Below are 18422 nucleotides of genomic sequence, written 5' to 3'. Positions count from 1 at the left end.
TAAATCTACTCCTACATTGAGAAAGGTTGACTATTCACATGGAAAACCTATCATTATTACTATTGATACAAGCCCAATCGGGATTGGATGGGCAATTGGGAAAGATGATAAGGAAGGTCAAAGATATGCAATACGCTTTGGTGCTAAAGTATTGACTGAACAACAGAGAAGATATCCACAAGTTAAAAGAGAATTATGGGGAATTGTGATAGCCCTTAAATGTGAAAAGGAGTATTTTATGGGTGCTCATGTAGACATTGAGACCAATTGTTTGTAGGTATTGGGCATGATTACTAGTTGTGCTAGTCCGAACATTGTTATGCTCCGGTGGATTGCATACATCAAATCTTTGAACCGTGAATTGCAACATATTGCAGGAAGAGATAACCCAGTGGCATACATGTTATCTCAAGCACGCTATGAGAATGAAGATGGGATGATGGATGAGGAGGAAGAAGATGACTTTCTTGCAGCTGACAATGATGTTGTAAGAGTGAATTTAGCAATGTAAGGTGTTGATGCAGCATTAACAGAAGCTTGGACAACAAAGAAAAGACACTTTAGATGTTTTGCATCTTGTGTAGAAGTGTTTCTGGAAGACAAATATGCAGGAGAGTGGCTGAGAATTGGTCTTCAATACATTAACAAAAAGAGATGAATGGTCAGATGAGGAGTTTAAAAATATTAAGAGGAAAGCCTATGGGTTTTTCTTAAAAGACGGATACTTATGGAAACATGCTAAAAAGAAACAGGGTATGCCATTGCGAGTTTTGGGTGACAGAGCTTCACAAGTAAATGTTATGCAAGAATTTCATGAAAGCTTGTGGGCTGGTCATAGAGGTGTTTGGAGTACTTTTGCAAAGATGATGTTGCTCACTTTGTGGAAACATGTACGACATGTCAAATGTATTCATCTATGAGACATCGGGATGGATTGCAGCCCACATATCCATCGTCTCTTCATTTTAAGTGGGTGGTGGATTTAGTCACGATGCCTACTACAGGTCTTTGGCAAATGAGGTATCTTGTACTTTCCCGTGAAGACTTGACTAATCAAGTGGAAGGGAGAGCTCTACATACTAAGACGACAAATGTCGTGTGTACTTTTCTCTTAGAAGAGATCTTTTGTCGGTATGGCTGTGTGGAAAAAATTACAGCAGATAGGGATGAGCTAGATGCAAATGAGGCTCATGATTTCTTTGCATGGTTGGGGATAAAGCTTGCTTTAACTTCAGCCTATAACCCTGAAGGAAATGGAAAAAAGGAAAGAGGTCATCCACCTATTGTGAAGGCATTAGCAAAAGCATGTGGAGAGAAGGTAAAAGAGTGGCCACAATTGCTCCCTTATGCTTTGTGGGCCGACAGAACAACACATAGTGCTGTTACCGGATATATGCCTATTGAATTGATGTATGGTCAAAAACCTATCATGCCGATAGAAGAGATGACAGTCACATGGAGTGTGCTACCTTGGGAGAAGGATTTGAATCGAGAGGAGTTGTTGGCCTTACGCATTAGACAGTTGGAAAGAAAGTCAGAAGACATAGAGACAGTAGTTGCAAAGCTAAGGACAGCAAGGATACAGAACAAGAGACGATTTGACAAAAGACATAGATTGAGGCCAAGAACCATACAAGATGGGGATTGGGTATTGGTTTATGATAGCAGTTTAGACAATCAGCATAGTGCCATGCCTAAAGTTTCCAAAAGATGGTTTGAATCCTATGTGGTAAGACAGGTGTTTGTTAATGCTACTTATGCATTAAATAAGCTGGAAAGGACAGCCATAAAACTTTCGATAGCAGGGAAAATAATCAAATTATTCAAGAGGCAAGAATCTAATGCCTATGAGTTGCCAGAATTGGAAGAAAACAGCGGCCATGATACATATGCTAGCCATGAAGATATGGAAGATGAAGAAATAAAGGATATGGTTGCAGAGGATGAGGAGGACTCAGAATTAGGTGACACCTAGGATTTTGGCACATACCGGAGGATGTGTAGGTTCAGAGGGGGTGGATGTCGTGATGCTATGCAGACATGATGTGAAAAACTCTGGAGTGCATCATCATCCGACTTTCTTATTGATCAAGAGAGTCAATGTGATCTGAGTCATTAGTACTAGTGTGAGTGGCATGGATTATCCAAAAATACTAGATTTTTGGATACTTTTGGCCTATTTTTTATATTATTTATTGCAAAAAATCCAAAAATTTGAGAAAATCTTCTAGATTAGGATGGCATGCAAAAAGCAAGTGGCTTTTTCAGCCAGTTATTGGACTTTTCATAAAAAAGAAGATGGGCGAAATCGTGCACACCATGATCGCTAGAAATAGGTTGAAAACTATAGTTTTGAACTAGAAGAGGAAGAAGGAGTAATTTGGGAGATCTATGAGCAGATGTCCTGTGGTTTTACCCCCTTTCAAAAGCCAATGGAGCCATCAGATTTGGGTTTCGAGCAGTAGAGAAGGAGCTATAATTTTGATGCACGTTTTGTTCTATAAAGACGCTTCAGGAGATCTAATGCTTGGAGATTGCTTCTGAGTAGTGCAAAGATTCCAGGTTCTTTCAATACATATTGATTAAATTCATTGTGCTTTGTCTTTGTCGTGTTTACCTCTTGTCTATTCTCTTTCTTCTCTTCCATCTCCTATCTCTACTTCCTTCTACCTCTGATCCCCGATGGATTCGACCTTTTGACAAAAACCCCTCCGACAACATCAACCAACCATCGAGCTATCGAGTCCAATCAAACCCTAGCCTCCATTAGGCCTTAAACCTTCTTACGAAAAATTCTTACCTTGGCTGTAGATTTAGCTGAAAAATACAGAGGATGACTCAGTTGCCTTCGGTATTTGGATGCCACATTTACCACACTTGCTAAAAGCTATGACCAATTAGACCTAGGCCTCTTAGATGAACCTTTAGCCAATGGAGGTATGCATGCTACATTGCTTATGGGAAGAATCGGAATTTGTGTTCATCAAGGCGCCCCAGGCAGCTGAGAACCTCATAGACACCGAGATTTTCCACGAACAAGAACGTAAGCAATGCCTCGTCACATCTTATGCCAGGGGCATGGTCTTTCCCACCACCGGCCCAAGAAATGGCAAGGCTAAAACAGCTACATGTTAATGACTCCTCCTTCTTACGCCAATGGTATGCTCTCAGACTCCAATGGGAGGAAGAAAGTTACCAAATCATGACCAATGCCGAGCAGAGACATGTAGTCAAGACCTCCGAATATAACCCACCGAATATAACCCAACTTATATCACCTAACCTCCTATAGGGCGTTGACCACCATCCACAAATGGCCCCTCGAAGAGCGCATCATGACTCGCCCCTACTTGGATTGCATGTTGACTGAGGAGGAGCTACACATTGCCAACAGAATGGACTCCGAGGATTTCCTCACGGATGTCCTCACTTACCTCACCCACGTAAGTGTCCAACCTGTTGACATGGACCATTTTTCTCAAATGGAGTCTAATCTTATCTTCTACGCTTGGTTCATGCAAAACTAAAACACATAGGCATGCGCTGAATGGTCTCTACCCTTCAACCTCTAATCCTAGGAAGGATTTTTCTCATCTCTAAGGGGGGAGGGTGTGAGTGATGTGAGGAATGAATGATAAAAGGTGCAAACATAAAACCTTAATCTATGTCCAAAATACGTAAAAATCAACTCATGATTGAGTTAAAGTGTTAGAAATCCTTGTGAAATGCATGGATTGTTTGAATAAAAATTCTTTTATGCACCTTTCCGCAAAAATTATATAAAGAATACTAATGGTGGGCTATGGCTTCATGACAGGCACCTACAATGGTAGGATAGGAAAAAACTAGCAAGCTGCCGTTCTCGGAGGAGGAGCAAGCAAAGTATGCCCTTTTAGTGGAGACAAGGGTCTACAACCAATTCAAATTCAGGCACATCCTGAATTTGGAAGACATAGTAATGGAAGAGCTAGTCATCAAGCAACTCGTGAAGTAGTGTAAGCTGCAGAAGTACGTGGAAAAGGTGGGCCAATTCATGGACTACGAGAAGTGTGCAGAATTCCTCCAGATGTTCAATAGGAACTGCAACACTGTCATGGTGCACCAAGAGAATGAAGCCCGCCAAGTGGGAATTGAGCTTAGCCCCGAGTTAGTGCAGAGGGCACTAGGCCTACCCAACAAAGTTGAAAGATGGCCAAAACGAAATGTGTATAGCATGTTGGGAATGGACAAAGTGATGGTCCACACCAACGATAACATTGGCCTAGCTGACATCCCAAATCTGAAAGTCCAACTACATGCAAAAATGGTGCACACCTTGTTCTCCAACCAAAGGTACAATGCATTGATGAGTAGAATCAATGTGCCAATACTGGAGAGCATCACTGCCAAGTCTTTCGATGAGGTGAACCTAAATGGCTTTATGAGGAAGATGATAGAAACATCGGTGGAAGAAATGGCCATTGGAGGATGACCCACAAGTGGAGAATCCCTGGCCTCCAAATCTAGAAAGTCGTCATTGTTTTCAATGGCCTCCACTATTTGATTCGAAGGGGTCTTGACAGCTATCATTAGAGAAGCCTTGGGAGAAGCACAAGAAGAGGAGGAAGTCAATGACAGGCCACCCCTATGCCAAGAACAAGAGCACTCTAGTGAAAGAATGGTGAGTGATAAGGAAGGAGAGCAGCAAGCACCATCTACACAGGAAGCAGCCAAGAGGTTGAAGAAAAGAACCCCACAAAAGAAACCCAAGGAAGAGAGCAAGAAGAAAGAGAAAGCGGATCTGTTAAGAGCACAAAGTGAGTCCAAGAGTGCTGAAGAAAGGAGAAAGAAAAGGGAAAAGGAGAAGAAGGAAAGAATAGAAGAGGAATCTAGGAAGGCAGAAGAGGAAAGGAGGACAAAAGTAGAGTGAGAAACCGAGGAGCTAAGGACAAAGGAAGAAGAAGACATAGCCCTTTCCATCCGCCTCTTAGTGGAGTAGCCTTCAAGGGAAAAAGAGCTAGCAGCCATGAGCCCCCACGCAGAGGAACACCCCGACACAAGCTCCCAAGCACCCAAGAATATGCTACCCCTAGTAGTCGAGGGCGAAGGCAAGGGTTTAATTGACCCCATCCCACCTACCCTAGTACACGCCACCCAAGTCTCTATGCCCACCCAAGGCTCTTCTACCATGGTGGATCCTAGCAATCTTGTGACCTGGGTGCAGTTTCTAGTTAACAAAGAATTAGTTCAAGGTGGAACTGGAGGAACCCCTATAACCACTTGCTACGGATGCGAAGTCCAGAAAGGACCCCAAAAAGTCAAAAATAGAAGCATCTATGACCACTATCCCCACCACCGTGCCGTTGTCGACACACTTCGATGAATATGTTCTGGAGCTCCTGTTACAGCTAGAAAGGCTGAAAGAAGAAAAAAAAATCATCGTTTCAGAGCTAGAGCCCGAAAAAGAGACCATGGCAACCTCCCAGCTAGAGAAAACACGCCAAGTGGCAAGCTACCAAAAAGAAATAAGTGAGCTCAAAGTAGAACTCAAGGCTAAAGAAAGAGAAGAGGATAAATGGCAAAAGGGGATTGAGGAAGAACATCAAGGGCTGATAGGCCTGCAAAGGCAATACAAACTCCTCATAGTGCAAAATGAGGATGATATGCATGGCTAAAATAAAGCTTTGCACATTCAATTATATGCAAGAATTTGAAAGCTCAATGAATTCAAAGAGGGTTCAGAAAGATTTGCCTTTAGTAATCACTAACTCCCTGAATTGCTAAACTTACCTTTTACAATCTCTTGGGTATTTCAATGTATATGATCAACAAGAGATCAAAATTTAAAGATTAGTCAATAACTTAGGCAAGAAATCATTGAAAATTTTAAATAACAATGTACTTGCATTCATGTATCATTCATGGGAAGTATCAATAAAAGAAATTAAGTTGATGGGCTAAATTATCAAGCTTATAATGATGAAATTCAATCTTAAATGGAAGGGCATTAAATTCAATCAACTAATATTGAGAATTTCAATTAAGCAATGATGGTGTACTCAATTCATTAGCAGTTGGCTAAGCTTCAATAAATGGAAATGGAGATACTAGAAGAGAGTAGATGGTGTATCTTTTAAATGCTTGATCAAGAAGAATACTGAGATCGACCAAATTCCATCATAATTGTTGATGGGAGAATTCATATGAGGCCTCCATTGATAGGGAATCCACATGAAGACTCCAAATGGCTATAATAGTGCCATTTTTGAACCAATGACTTCCATAATGGTTGAAGAGAACTCTATGCTCCATGAAAATACTTCAATCCTTGATTGGAATTTAGAACTCGAGATTTCACACATTCATGATTGTCCAATCATTCAAGGAGAAGAAAATTCCATGAATCTTAATAGGTTACTTCAATGTCAGTCAAACCTTCACATGGTATGGCCTTGCTCATGCTTCCCTATAGTAGAATACGTCATAATCTGGAGCCCCAAGAGGAACACCAAGGAAAAGGGAATTCTCTTGCAAGAAAATCTATCTTGTAACATCAACAAGCTTTTTTATTAGGTTTTATATGATCACAATGAAGAAAAGAACACCAGGCACAACAAATCTTCATGCAGCATCATGTAGATCTCCCACGGATTTGATAGAATCAACCATATTCTTCAATATCTTCATAAAATCCATCAATAGAACAAAGAAAGCAAAGGAATACGCCATCTTTGAATGGAAATACATCACATAGTATTCATCTTCAATGTCTTCATAGTTCTCTCTCTCAATCTCTCATATACAATCACACTATGTTGATAGATTTGGCTATCTCTGACTCTCTCTCTCTCTCTCTCTCTATCAATAGTACATCATATCCTCTCTACAATCACTCAGTAATAACCCTCAATAATCCTTCTTAGGTCGTGGATGCACCTTCCAAGAGATATGTCTGATATGAAGAGGCACTAGAGCCACTACAGTGTCTTTTCATAGCTCACCGCTGTCACTTCACTCTAGTCTTTACTTAAGTCTTCAGCAGCTACTTCTTTGACTTCTTTTAGCTCTTTTGCACTTGTATTCACCTCTTTCCAATGCTAGAAAACTTTCCCAAGCTACACTCTCATCCAACAGAACACATACAGAAGCATACAGAAGGTCTACAGAGGCTCACAGAAGCTCAACAAAGAGTTACACAAGGTCAACAGAAAGCATCAGAACCACATGACTCATACCAAAACCATTCCAAACCATCAAAAATCACTCAATAAGCTTTCAAACAATCTCAAACCCTATCAATCAATACTCCATCCTTCCTTACAGAGAGAAAACAGAATAAAACAGAAACTCAACAGAAGCTATCAGGACCAAACAGAACATATCAGAACATCATCAGAACTTCACATCTCTACTAATAAACATCATGAGCTTAATAAAACCATTCCAACCTATCAAAAACACTCTCAAACCACTTCCAAACCAATCAATCATCTCATAAAATCAACCATTCAGCTCTCAAAAACAACAAAAATCAGTCAAAAAATAGGTCATTTCAACACTCAGCATATCCCCACACTTAATAAGGAAGCGTCCTCACGACCCAGGAAAAAGGGAATACAAGTTCATTCAAGAGCTCAACTTTGATCTTCAATAAATCTTCAAAAATAGTCCATCCAACCACGACCCTAACTTATAACCTGTATCTGATATAAAGAATACAACGAAAGGAAAACCCTTTATACATTAACACTTCTTATCAAACCGGAAATCACAACAAACTTGTAAAGGATATAAGAGGTTTCTTCTTCTTCATCAGCATCTTCAACTATCCAACCAGCAACACCATCACCGCAATTCTCCAAAAATGTAGCTCGCACGAAAGCAAATCGAATAGGCAACCATCACGATCTCATCACATAAATTAACCCACAACACAAACACTATACACAACACAACCATCTGAATGACTCCTCCAAAAAGAGAGTTTTATCTTTAAAAATCATCCACCATACATTGCAAAGGTATCAATGAAGATGATCCCTTTTAAAAGATTGGTGATTTCAAAAATGATCCATGGACAAAGATTCATCTACAAATGTCTTGGGAGGATTCTGAAAGAATTGAAGGCAGCACATCCTATCCAACAAGACAAGGTATCTGCTAGGCAAACAAAGGGCATGAAAGTACAAGACATCCATTTGTTGGGAATCAATGCTCACATTGACATTCATGCACAACTTTGGAATAGGTTTTGAATCATTATGAGAATGCCTATGCATATACGCCAAGTACCAAGTAAAATGAGCAGTTAAACGCACAGAAGGATATGTAGACTGAGAATACTGCTGAGCAAAATACAGATAATTCTGATAAGCCTGACTAGCACTTATCCATTCTCCTGGGATCAATGGCCAATTGATTTGAGGTCCAGTAAGGGAATCATTTGAACTCCAGCCTCTTCTTCAAAGAATCTTCTGATCAAAACCTGAATACCCACTAACCAACTGAGGAGGATTAGGAATAGAAGTGTTAGGAGACGGAAGAGGGACTAATTAAAGAGGATGAAGCAATGGATAGGCAAAATCATAAAATGAAGGATGGATTAAAGATGGATTTGCTGAAAATTGAGGAGATTCAGTTAAGAAAGGCATTAAGAGATAAGCAGGAAAAGTTGATAGAATGTCAGGGCATGGGGAAGGACAAGGATCAGGAGGTAGAAAAACTCGATCTTCAATAAAAGAACAATGTGTAAAGATAGGAATTTGAGGAGATCCTTGAGGTTGGAAAAGAAGGGGTAAAATGACCTTTGGGTTAGATTGAAAAAGGGAAATATAAGCATCATACCTATGAGCCATTTGTTGATAATGAGTTAGGCATGGTAAGGATGGACCTAAAGCTGATCTACGATGATAGACTTCAAAGAAAGAAGTATCAAATGGGGGTTGGTTGGAGAGATAGGCTAAAAGATCCACCCTCAATTGGTTAATGTTCTGGGCATGAGCTGAAGCTTTAACCTGACGGTGATTCAAAATGACAGAATCAACCATAGTGTGCCATGAAAACTTAGGACACTCAACCACCTTTGAAGAATATCCCTGGAACATCTCATCAATCCTCAACTCCAAATGTCGGACATACAAAGAAGCTTGCAATACCACATCTCCGACATACCAAGCCAGATCTTCATCATCTGGAATCAGTAAATCACCCCTCAAATACATATAGGACAGAAGCATCATATCTGGAGTGACAGAGTCTTCAAAAACCATCCTCACTACTTCTATCAACAAATCAGATGACCAAGCCCCACTCCATCCATCCTCTGGAATAGGTAAATCCATCATGGAAAGTTTTATATAGAAGGCCAACTTCTGTTGTTTGATAATGGACAAAAAAGGAATGATTTGGTGGAACATATTCTTGATACTGCTCAAAAGAAGACAATAGCAAATCCATGCGAGATTGCAATCTTTCCACCTTGGCCTGAAATAAGGGACATAATGTAGCCTGTCTCTGAAGAGCTTCCAAGTTTGCAAGGGATAAAAGAGAAACTGGTTGCACAAGACTCTGTGTATTAGACCGAGACTGAGCCAACTGATCTTTGAGTTGCTGGATATAAGCATTGCTCTGGTCTAAGATAGCTGTGGTGGATTTAAACTTCTCTGCTTGGGCAACTATCACCTCCTTCATCTCTTGACTCTCCTTCTGTAACTTATCCCTCTCCTCTGTTACAGCAACCACTTGAGACCTAGCTTCTGCCAACTCAGCTTTCAACTTAGAGATTTCAGCTTTCTGAGTATCCACGAGCTTAGTCTGCTACTCCATTTGCGTACAAAGGTCAGAGAATTTCTCCTGAGCAGAGGCTAACTCATTATTGGTCTTATTCAATTCCTCCTTAGACTGCTGAACTTCATCATAAAATGAAGAATATAATTGCTAGATACAAGCAACATCGAAAGTTCAATAGAACTTTGGATATCCTTGCACAGGAACGGAATAGCATCTCCTATTACCAGGCGGTGAACAGAAGGAATAATAAGTTCTAGCATCCCGTCTCTATGGGCTCTGAAAAGATTTGGCATCTGAAGGAATGCAGGCAAGGTGCTGCAAGACTGGGTAGGAATTGTCACTGGAACTGGAGGAGGAATAGGCACTGACTCAGCCACCCTCTTGAGGCGTTTTCTCTGAATGACAAGGGAAGGAGGAGAATCATCATCCTCAATTATCACATCATCATCTTCATTATGAGGCGGAGGAGGAACTTCTGGAGGATCAATTGGAGGTAAAAGAACTTCCTTTGTAGGGGCAGCATGTAGCAAGAAGACATAGAGGAAGGACCCAAATGTAACATTAGTCACATTTCCTCGAGTAGCTCGAATAAAGTGGTGGAAAGATAATGAGATGGGAATTTTGCAGGCATGAACCTGTCTTGAAGAAATTGGCATAGCTGTTTCCATAAGGGATTAGAAATCATGGAGACACCCACTCCTGACGTAGTAATGACCTTCTTCGGATCAAGAACATCTTGAGTTTGCTTCTGCAACAGTTTCAAAATATCGTCATTGGTGAACAACTATCTAGCAGCAGGGATAGACTCCCCACAATATGGCAGACCAAGAGCCTTGCCTAGACTCTTTGGTGTCAGAAGAATAGTAGTGCCATGGACTAGACCAGACCTCTTACTGTAAGAGGTTAAAAACTCGTCACAAATGGTAGGATCATCAGGAACCAGTGGGAAAGAAAGGCTCACGAACTTGGACAAGCCCGCTTTAGCAACAACGTCCGAAGCCAGTAACAAAGAATAATCATGTAAAGCCAAATGAACATACTGGATCGGGGGAGGAGGACGAGAGGGCGCCATTCAAATGGTTACACACACACACACCACAAACACAGACAGCAATAGACAAAAACCAAAGATAAGATATCAACTAAGGTGATAAAACGTGACTCGACCAACTATCCCCAAGCAAACCATAGCCTAGAAAAAATTCGACATGACCTCTACACATATGCGACCGAAAGCTTCATGCTATGCAACATGCAAACACCCAAATCCCCGTATCAGGCAATAAAGAGAAAACTACACACCGTACCTTTAACCGTAACAAAGAAACTGAACCAAAACATAACATCAACCCACACATATCAGGACCACAACTTGGATAATCAGGTTTGACCATGGAGACAACTCCGAAGACTTCACATACCCATCCCACGAAGTGAGTTCATTAAAAAGGAAAAATAAGTGTAGTGAGGGGGAATTAATTTAATGAAGGGTTCATTTTATGAATTATTAAGAAATGGGTGAATTTTTAATTAAGTGATAAACCTTAACAAGAAAATGGTGGTTCCTTCTTAAAATTTTAATTACAAATTATTAAGTTAGAGCGGTGCATTAATCCGAATCCCGGACTTCGATACCAGACTGAGGTCTCTAAATGCAAATTCATTTATTAAAAATTAAGGTGATGTGGAGCGCTTTTTTGCCAGCGCGTGCTTTTGTGACGGCTGGTTCATTGTTATTAAAAATATTAAAGTGCCTCTGAAGCGCACTTAGCGCGTGCTAAGTGAACGGCAGGTTGAGTTTAATTAGAAAAATGTGTGTTTGGCGCGAATGCGCGTGGAAAATGTGGGTGAATAAATAATTCATGTTAACAATTAATTTGTGATTAAGGGAAAAGTGAAAATAAATAAAGCACATAAAATAAATACCTGGTAGGTGTGTGTATGCAAGGACCTGAAGGCGCACGAAGTAGTCTCCCAAAAAGAATGAATCCAGTAAAACAAAATCAAAGACCACTGACTAAACAACAAAGAAAACACCTTAGTGTGTTTGTTGATTTGTATTTTATTTTGTATTTTGTTCGTTTATGGTTTTGTTTCATTATGTGTTGTTATTTTTATTTTTCTTTACTGTGTTGTGTGTGTTTTTTGTTTTTGAATTATTTTTGTTTGAAATAAATAAGAAAATCAGGATATATAACACATGGATATGTTATAAAGTGTAAGAATGAATTTTGCAGCCATTTAGCAAGTGTCCACAATGAATGTTAAGTCAGCCATGATTTTTAGCTAATTTGTAGAATGAAATTTTATTATGTGTAATATTGAAATTAGGGTTTTTTTAATGTGTGTTTTTTTTGTCAAATAATATTTTTTCCTTTTATGAAAATATTTTTTTAAATTAAAAAAAATAGTGGAAAAAGGACAAGGGGATTTGTGCAATTGTTTGGAATTTTTCTAAATTTATTTCTGAATTTTTACTAATTTTTAATGAAAATTATCCATTTGTTATGTAATTTTGAATTAATTTGCAGATTTTAAATTTTTGTACTTTTTTTTTAAATTTTGACTTTAAAATATTCCAAAGAATTTCAAATTGTTTTTTATTTTAAATTATTTTTTAGAATTTTTTATGTTTTTTTGTTTATTTGTATGTATTTTTATATATTTGCGGGTTGGAAAATACAAGGTGGTACCCGGACTACGTGTGAACAACAAAGAATGACTATGCGTGAACGACGGGTCTGCAATACTCCACCGCACGGCCAAGTCGGAAGCGCGTCCTCGCGCGTGAACGTTCGCTAGCACACGAACACGTGCGTGCACGACGGAGGAACAAGGGAGAAAGAGAGACAGAAGGGCAAAAACGGGGACTACACGGGAAAACGACGGTTAGAAGAAGGGTAATGTGGTGCGGGTAATAACCAAAGGTAATTAAGTTAGGGGAATAATGGTGAAGTTAGTAAGGTAAATAAATTAAGTGAAATTAGTCAGGTAAAGCAGCTAAGTGAAGTTAATAATGTAAGTTAGTTAGGTTAAGTTAGTAATGTCAGTTAAGTAGGTTAACTTAATACCCTAAGTTAATTAGGTAAGCTTAATGTGTTAACTTAGTGATTAGGTTAGTGTTATAAGGGAATGATTAGGTTAGTAATGTAGGTGAATGATTAGGTTAGTCGGTTAAGTCAAGGTAGGTTAATGATGACTAACCAGGGGAGGGAAGGAGGTGGAGGAGAGGAGGTGGAGATGGAGAGGGAGGCAGAGAGATGGTTGCGCTGGTGGATTTGGCAATGCACCACGAGAGGAAAAAGGAGTGTTGCTACTCGTCTGAGGACGGTGAGAGGATCAGACGCGTTGGAGACCTTGACTGGGCAGCAGAGTGACTCCGCGAGAGAGAGAGAGAGAGAGAGAGAACCCATAGGTCCTTTGCACGAAATGAGCACAACACACTAATGAACCGCTTGGAGACGCCTCCCGTATCTCATCAAAATTGCCCGAGCGCCTTCCAGAAAGTGGGACCGAGGGAGGCACTCGATGCTACGTTTCGTGTAGGTAAATTTGATATCAGTTGGCACAGAAGAAGATCCAGAGCGCAATATACATTGCTCGTGCAGTTGCCATGAGAGAGAGAGAGTGAGAACTCTCACGAGGCCTTCAAACCTGCAAAAACACAGGCCGTCTCGCCGCACCAACGACTGTCCTTCCCAACTGCGATGTTGGCTGCCCGCGCCATCTCAAGACTTCCAAGAAAGCCAATAGCTAACTGCCCGCCCCCATGCCCAGCGCCTCACACGGCTCTACTTGCGATGGATAGGAGGTCAGAGAAATAGAGAGAGAAGTAAGTATGGAATGCGTTGACAGCTCTGCCAAACCACTTCACTATTGCAAGTTATCGTTCTTCACCGTCACCCTCAAGTTCCAACGTCCAACACTGCATGCACGTGAGAGAGAGAGTCACTGGTTCATGGTATTGTCCACCTTCATCCTCGGGCCTTATGCATGGCACTTTTTAGAGAGAGATACAGAGAGAGAGAGAGAGAGAAGCAGGCCGCAAAGTTGGGCGACACACGATGGTGAGGAGTTGTGCACTGACGAGGCCACGGGTTGCTCTTGCAACGCAGGCAGCAATTCACCGCCGTCACACACGGGCTGGAGGAGGAGCCACAACAAGCGGGGATACTGCGTGCCGTGTAGGAAGGAGGGCGAGCACAGGAAGTAGCGGAAGGCCGAAACGTCAGGAGAGATGGAAGGTCGAAGGCCGAGGCGGAGGGCGGGGGGAAGGAGGAAGGCAAGGAGGCGTTGGGGGGAGGGAAACGAACAGATGTTGGGGAAAGGAGGCGATGGGAACACAAAGGAGGCGTAGGGAGGAGGGAAACGCAAGGGAGGATGAGGAGATAACGGTATGCGGGCTCAGGTAAGACGGTTGTTTTGGTTTTTTTTTTAATAAATACTTTTTATTAATGTAAATAAGTGTGTATATGGTGGTTTTGTGGTTTTGTTTTTGGTTTTTTTTCTTTGTTTTTTTGTTAAAGTTAGAAGGTCATTTGTTGCTGGTGGTGTTGGTTGTTTATGGTGTGGTTGTTTGTTAGTTGGTTGGTTGGTTATTATTAGTATTATTATTAGTATGATTGGGTTTTTTTTTTTGAATGGGTTAGGGTAATGGTAATTGGTTAGAAAGGTGTATTATTATTATGATTATTAGTGTTTTTTTTAAAGTTTTGTAGGTGATTGTTTTGGTTAATTATGGTTTGTGTTTTGTTGTTGTTGTTGTTGTTTTTTTTTTGGTTTTTTTTAAATAATTTTTATAGGTGGGTGGGTTTTTTGGTTGTTTGTTTGTTTTTTTTTTTTGGGTTTCTGTGTGTGTGTGTTGGGTTGTTTTTGTGGTAGGGGGCACGATTATTATTATTTGGTTCTTTATGTTTTTTGCGTTTTGGTGTTCGTTGTTTTTTTCTCTAATTGATTTGTGGTTAATTATGTTCAATGGGTGGTTGTTTGTGTTATTTATTGTGATGATTGTTGTTTGTTTGTGTTTTTGTGTTTTACAGTTTGTGTGTGTTGTGTTTTTAAATTATTTTATTTTTTTAAATGGGTAATTATAGTTTGGTTTTTTTTTTGTTCGGTGGGTTGGCTCCGTTTTGGTTGTTATGTTTTTGTTTTTGCGGCCGGTATTCGTGAAGGAATTGGATTCAAATGCAAAGTCACTCCAAGTAGCAATCAAAGGTGACTAGTTTGATTCTAAAAAACCTAATGGATAGGCATGATAAAGAGAATTCATTTTGTAGAGAATTTGAATCTTGAACAAACGGAAATTGCGTGCGTTGCCATTTGATTATATGCAATGATTATTTGATATACAGAATCTAATAAGAGAAAGAGAGTTACACGAGTGATACTGGCAGCAGTATCGTTACTCTGATCATCAAACATTTGATTTTCAGTTGCAATATGTTTACGGAAAAGGAGCCCCTACGGCTCAAGATCGAGAACCTCGCGTGAAAATAGTACGTCATCTAAAGGATGTACAAGGTATGTCTAGTCGTGTTGCTAGCAAGCACTCATAGTCCGCAAATACGCAAACTCGTATGAAATACGCTTAGTTTCAAGGCCGTATGGAGTGCTTTAGTATCTTTATTGTATAAATTTCGCAATGGACCTTATTTCCCGCAATATAGGTGAGCACAAGGAAGGCCACATCAAAGAATAGTTAGATGTTGGAGGATTGCCAAGGTCCTACGATCAAGCGGTCCTTAAATTGGTAAGAACATATTGTGGAAAGGAAAAAGGTGCCGGGAGACAAGGGGAAGATGACAGAAAAATGCAACACGGGTGTTGGATGAAATCAGGGTGTTCACATGGAAAAAAACGCAAAAAATAAACCCGAAAACACATACGGGCATTAATATCGGAAAAGCCGCGCATCAGAATGAAGCGTGGAAAGAAGAAAAAGTATACAGACAATGTGTCCGACAACCTATCACGAGAAAACACAGTTCCGATCGAGGTAGGATGCATTCACATGGGAAAAACCCAAAAAATGGGCCCGAAAATGGACTCGAAAATTAATACGGGAAAAATCGTGCGCTGGAATAGAGGACAATAAAAAGGAAAAATGTCTGAAAGAAAGGGATGCACAGGGTTGGCACATCAAAACTTAGTTTAGGGGAAATTAGGAGGGGTTCACGTGGAAAAAACACACAAAATGCATCCGAAAACGCTCAATAATAATAATAATAATAACTAAAAATTCGACAATCGGAAATGGGGGAAGAAGAAGCAAAAAGTCGAGGAAAGGTTGGCAAGACACGACTGTCAAGTCAAACTGGAATTCCGGTGAAAATAGGACAAGTTCACATGGAAAAATATCAAAAAGACACACAAAAAAGTCTCGAGAAACTGCAAAAATTAATATTGGACAAACCGTGCATCAAAATGACACAGAGTAAAAAGAAAAAATATCAGGGAGAAAGTGCTGGTTGGGGCTATGATGTCAGATTACTGTTCCGAAGCAAGAAAAGTGCATTCACATGGAAAACCAACTAATGTACGCAAAATGCTTCAAAAATTAATAACTCGAAAACCGTGCACCGGAACAAGGGTGAGTAAAAAGGAAAATTGGACAGTTTGAAGGGACAAATAGGCTTGTAAAGTCAGATTGGAAGTCTGTTGAACGTATGGTGCATTCACATAGAAAAACAGCAAAACAAGGGAAAAAAAGAAATGGAGGAGGAACAACCCCAAGCGAGGGGTGACAGTGGACGGATGGGTGGGGAAGGGACCCCAGGAGGGTAACAGAAAGTCGTGGCATATATGCATGATCAAAGTGAGGCATATGCAGGGCAGTAGGCAATGTAGACGCGCAGGGACGCGTCCCCACACTTAAAACCGTAACGAGTAGGGTTGACTGAGCAACAGGGACCTAGGATCACTCAACAGACCAACCACGAATGTCCCCACGCTTAAAACATGAACATCACTGACAACACAAGGTATAGGGTTAGAAAAACTTGGCCCATATTGTCGAGAATCAAGGTTGACTGTCGATGGCATGTCCACTGTCGTTGTCGGCTACAGAAAGTGCCAAGATATCTTCACAGCACACGTCCTTCATGGCAGTCCACTGTCGTTGTCGGCTACAGAAAGTGCCAAGATATCTTCACAGCACACGTCCTTCATGGCAGGGACTATGCGGGAGCACCCAGGGAGGTAGCTGGTTGAAGGAATCGCATCGAGTCGATGTTGCTGACGAAGAAGAGTCACTCAGCTTACAGCACTCAGAGGGGATGAGAGAACAGTCACTCGCCCCATTACTACTATCACTCGATGAATAATGATTGAAACCCATATCTCACACCCGGTTTAGGAATTGACAAGGGGGATGGTGCAGAGGGAGTATGCTAGGGTGCACAGTTGATGGTGCATTAGTGCGTCCAACCCGTCTGGCATGGGTGCAAAGAGGAAGGCAAGGGAGCCTTACAGTGCAGTGTACAAAACAGGGTGACGTGTCCTGTGATGATGGTAGAGACCCACCCCGTGGTTGCATAGGGAAACGGGAACATACCTGACTCCAAGTGTCGTAACGTCCCTCAATCTCACCTCTCAGTAATTGATTGAAAAAAACTCCAGTCACACTCAGCCCACCCTCTGTCTCACGCTCGTTTGATAGTTATAGAGGGCAGCCCGTTCCTGAAACCCGTTGATGTAATCCTCACGGTCACTTGTGCAAAGGTTGTATGCCTTGTGCGCATTTGATGGTGCAACTGTGCATCCCGCCCTGTGCAGGCATACGGTGCAAGAAGGAAGGCCAGGGAGCCTTATGGTGCAGTGCACAGAAACAGATCGTGCTTTGTGCATTGAGAGGCCCATCCCGTGCGTGCAACACTCCATTCACACTTCTCACCTCTCATTTGACTTAAAGGGAAAAGACTGGTCTCTCGTCCCACTCTTTGTCTCACTCTCTATTGATAGTTACAGAGGGCAACCCATACTCACTTCCCCATCCGGTTAGGATGAAAGCTCGCGTCACTCGATTGTTTGTCGATGAAGATCGCGTCATCAGTTGTTGAAGAGGCATACCCAAGGAGGTAGCCATCAGATCTGGTACTTCAATTGGTTGTAAAGATCGTCTGCGAAAAGGGGCAGACAGACTAATGAAGTTGCAGAGACAGCGCACCAAGGGAGGTGGCTTCAAATTTCTCTGGACCATTTTCAGCTGGTGAGTTAATTATCCTGAACTGCGGGGTGTTATCACCTTTTCCACAGCTAGTCTCTCGCCCAAGGGTGTTTGCCACCTTTGCTTGGAATGAGGCCTGCTATGACAGGGAATTTCTTCCCTTTCTCCCATAACAGTTTTTTTCTTTTCTTGTTTTTTTTCCTGTTTTTTTCTTGTTTTGTTTTTTTTTTTCCTTTTTTTCGCCTATTCCCGAGGGTATCTCCACCTTTTCTCGAAGAATAGGTCGGCATGACAGGGACCGAAGTCCTTTTCTCCCATGACTGATATATATATATTTTTCCCTTTTTTTTTCTTTTTTCTTTTTTACATTAGGAATGGAATGGTAGAAAGACTATATGTCAGAACCAACCTCGCCACTGTCGCTGGTGGAAAGTAGAGGATAAAAAATCAGGGCTGGAAGGTGGGGCTGAGGGGACAGAGGGTTGCGTCC

This window comes from Lygodium microphyllum, chromosome 8, assembly GCF_053477565.2.
Source record: "Lygodium microphyllum isolate KBCC chromosome 8, Lygodium_microphyllum_v1.1.10, whole genome shotgun sequence".
Lineage (NCBI taxonomy): Eukaryota > Viridiplantae > Streptophyta > Polypodiopsida > Schizaeales > Lygodiaceae > Lygodium > Lygodium microphyllum.
Note: the sequence above shows the minus strand (reverse complement) of the source record.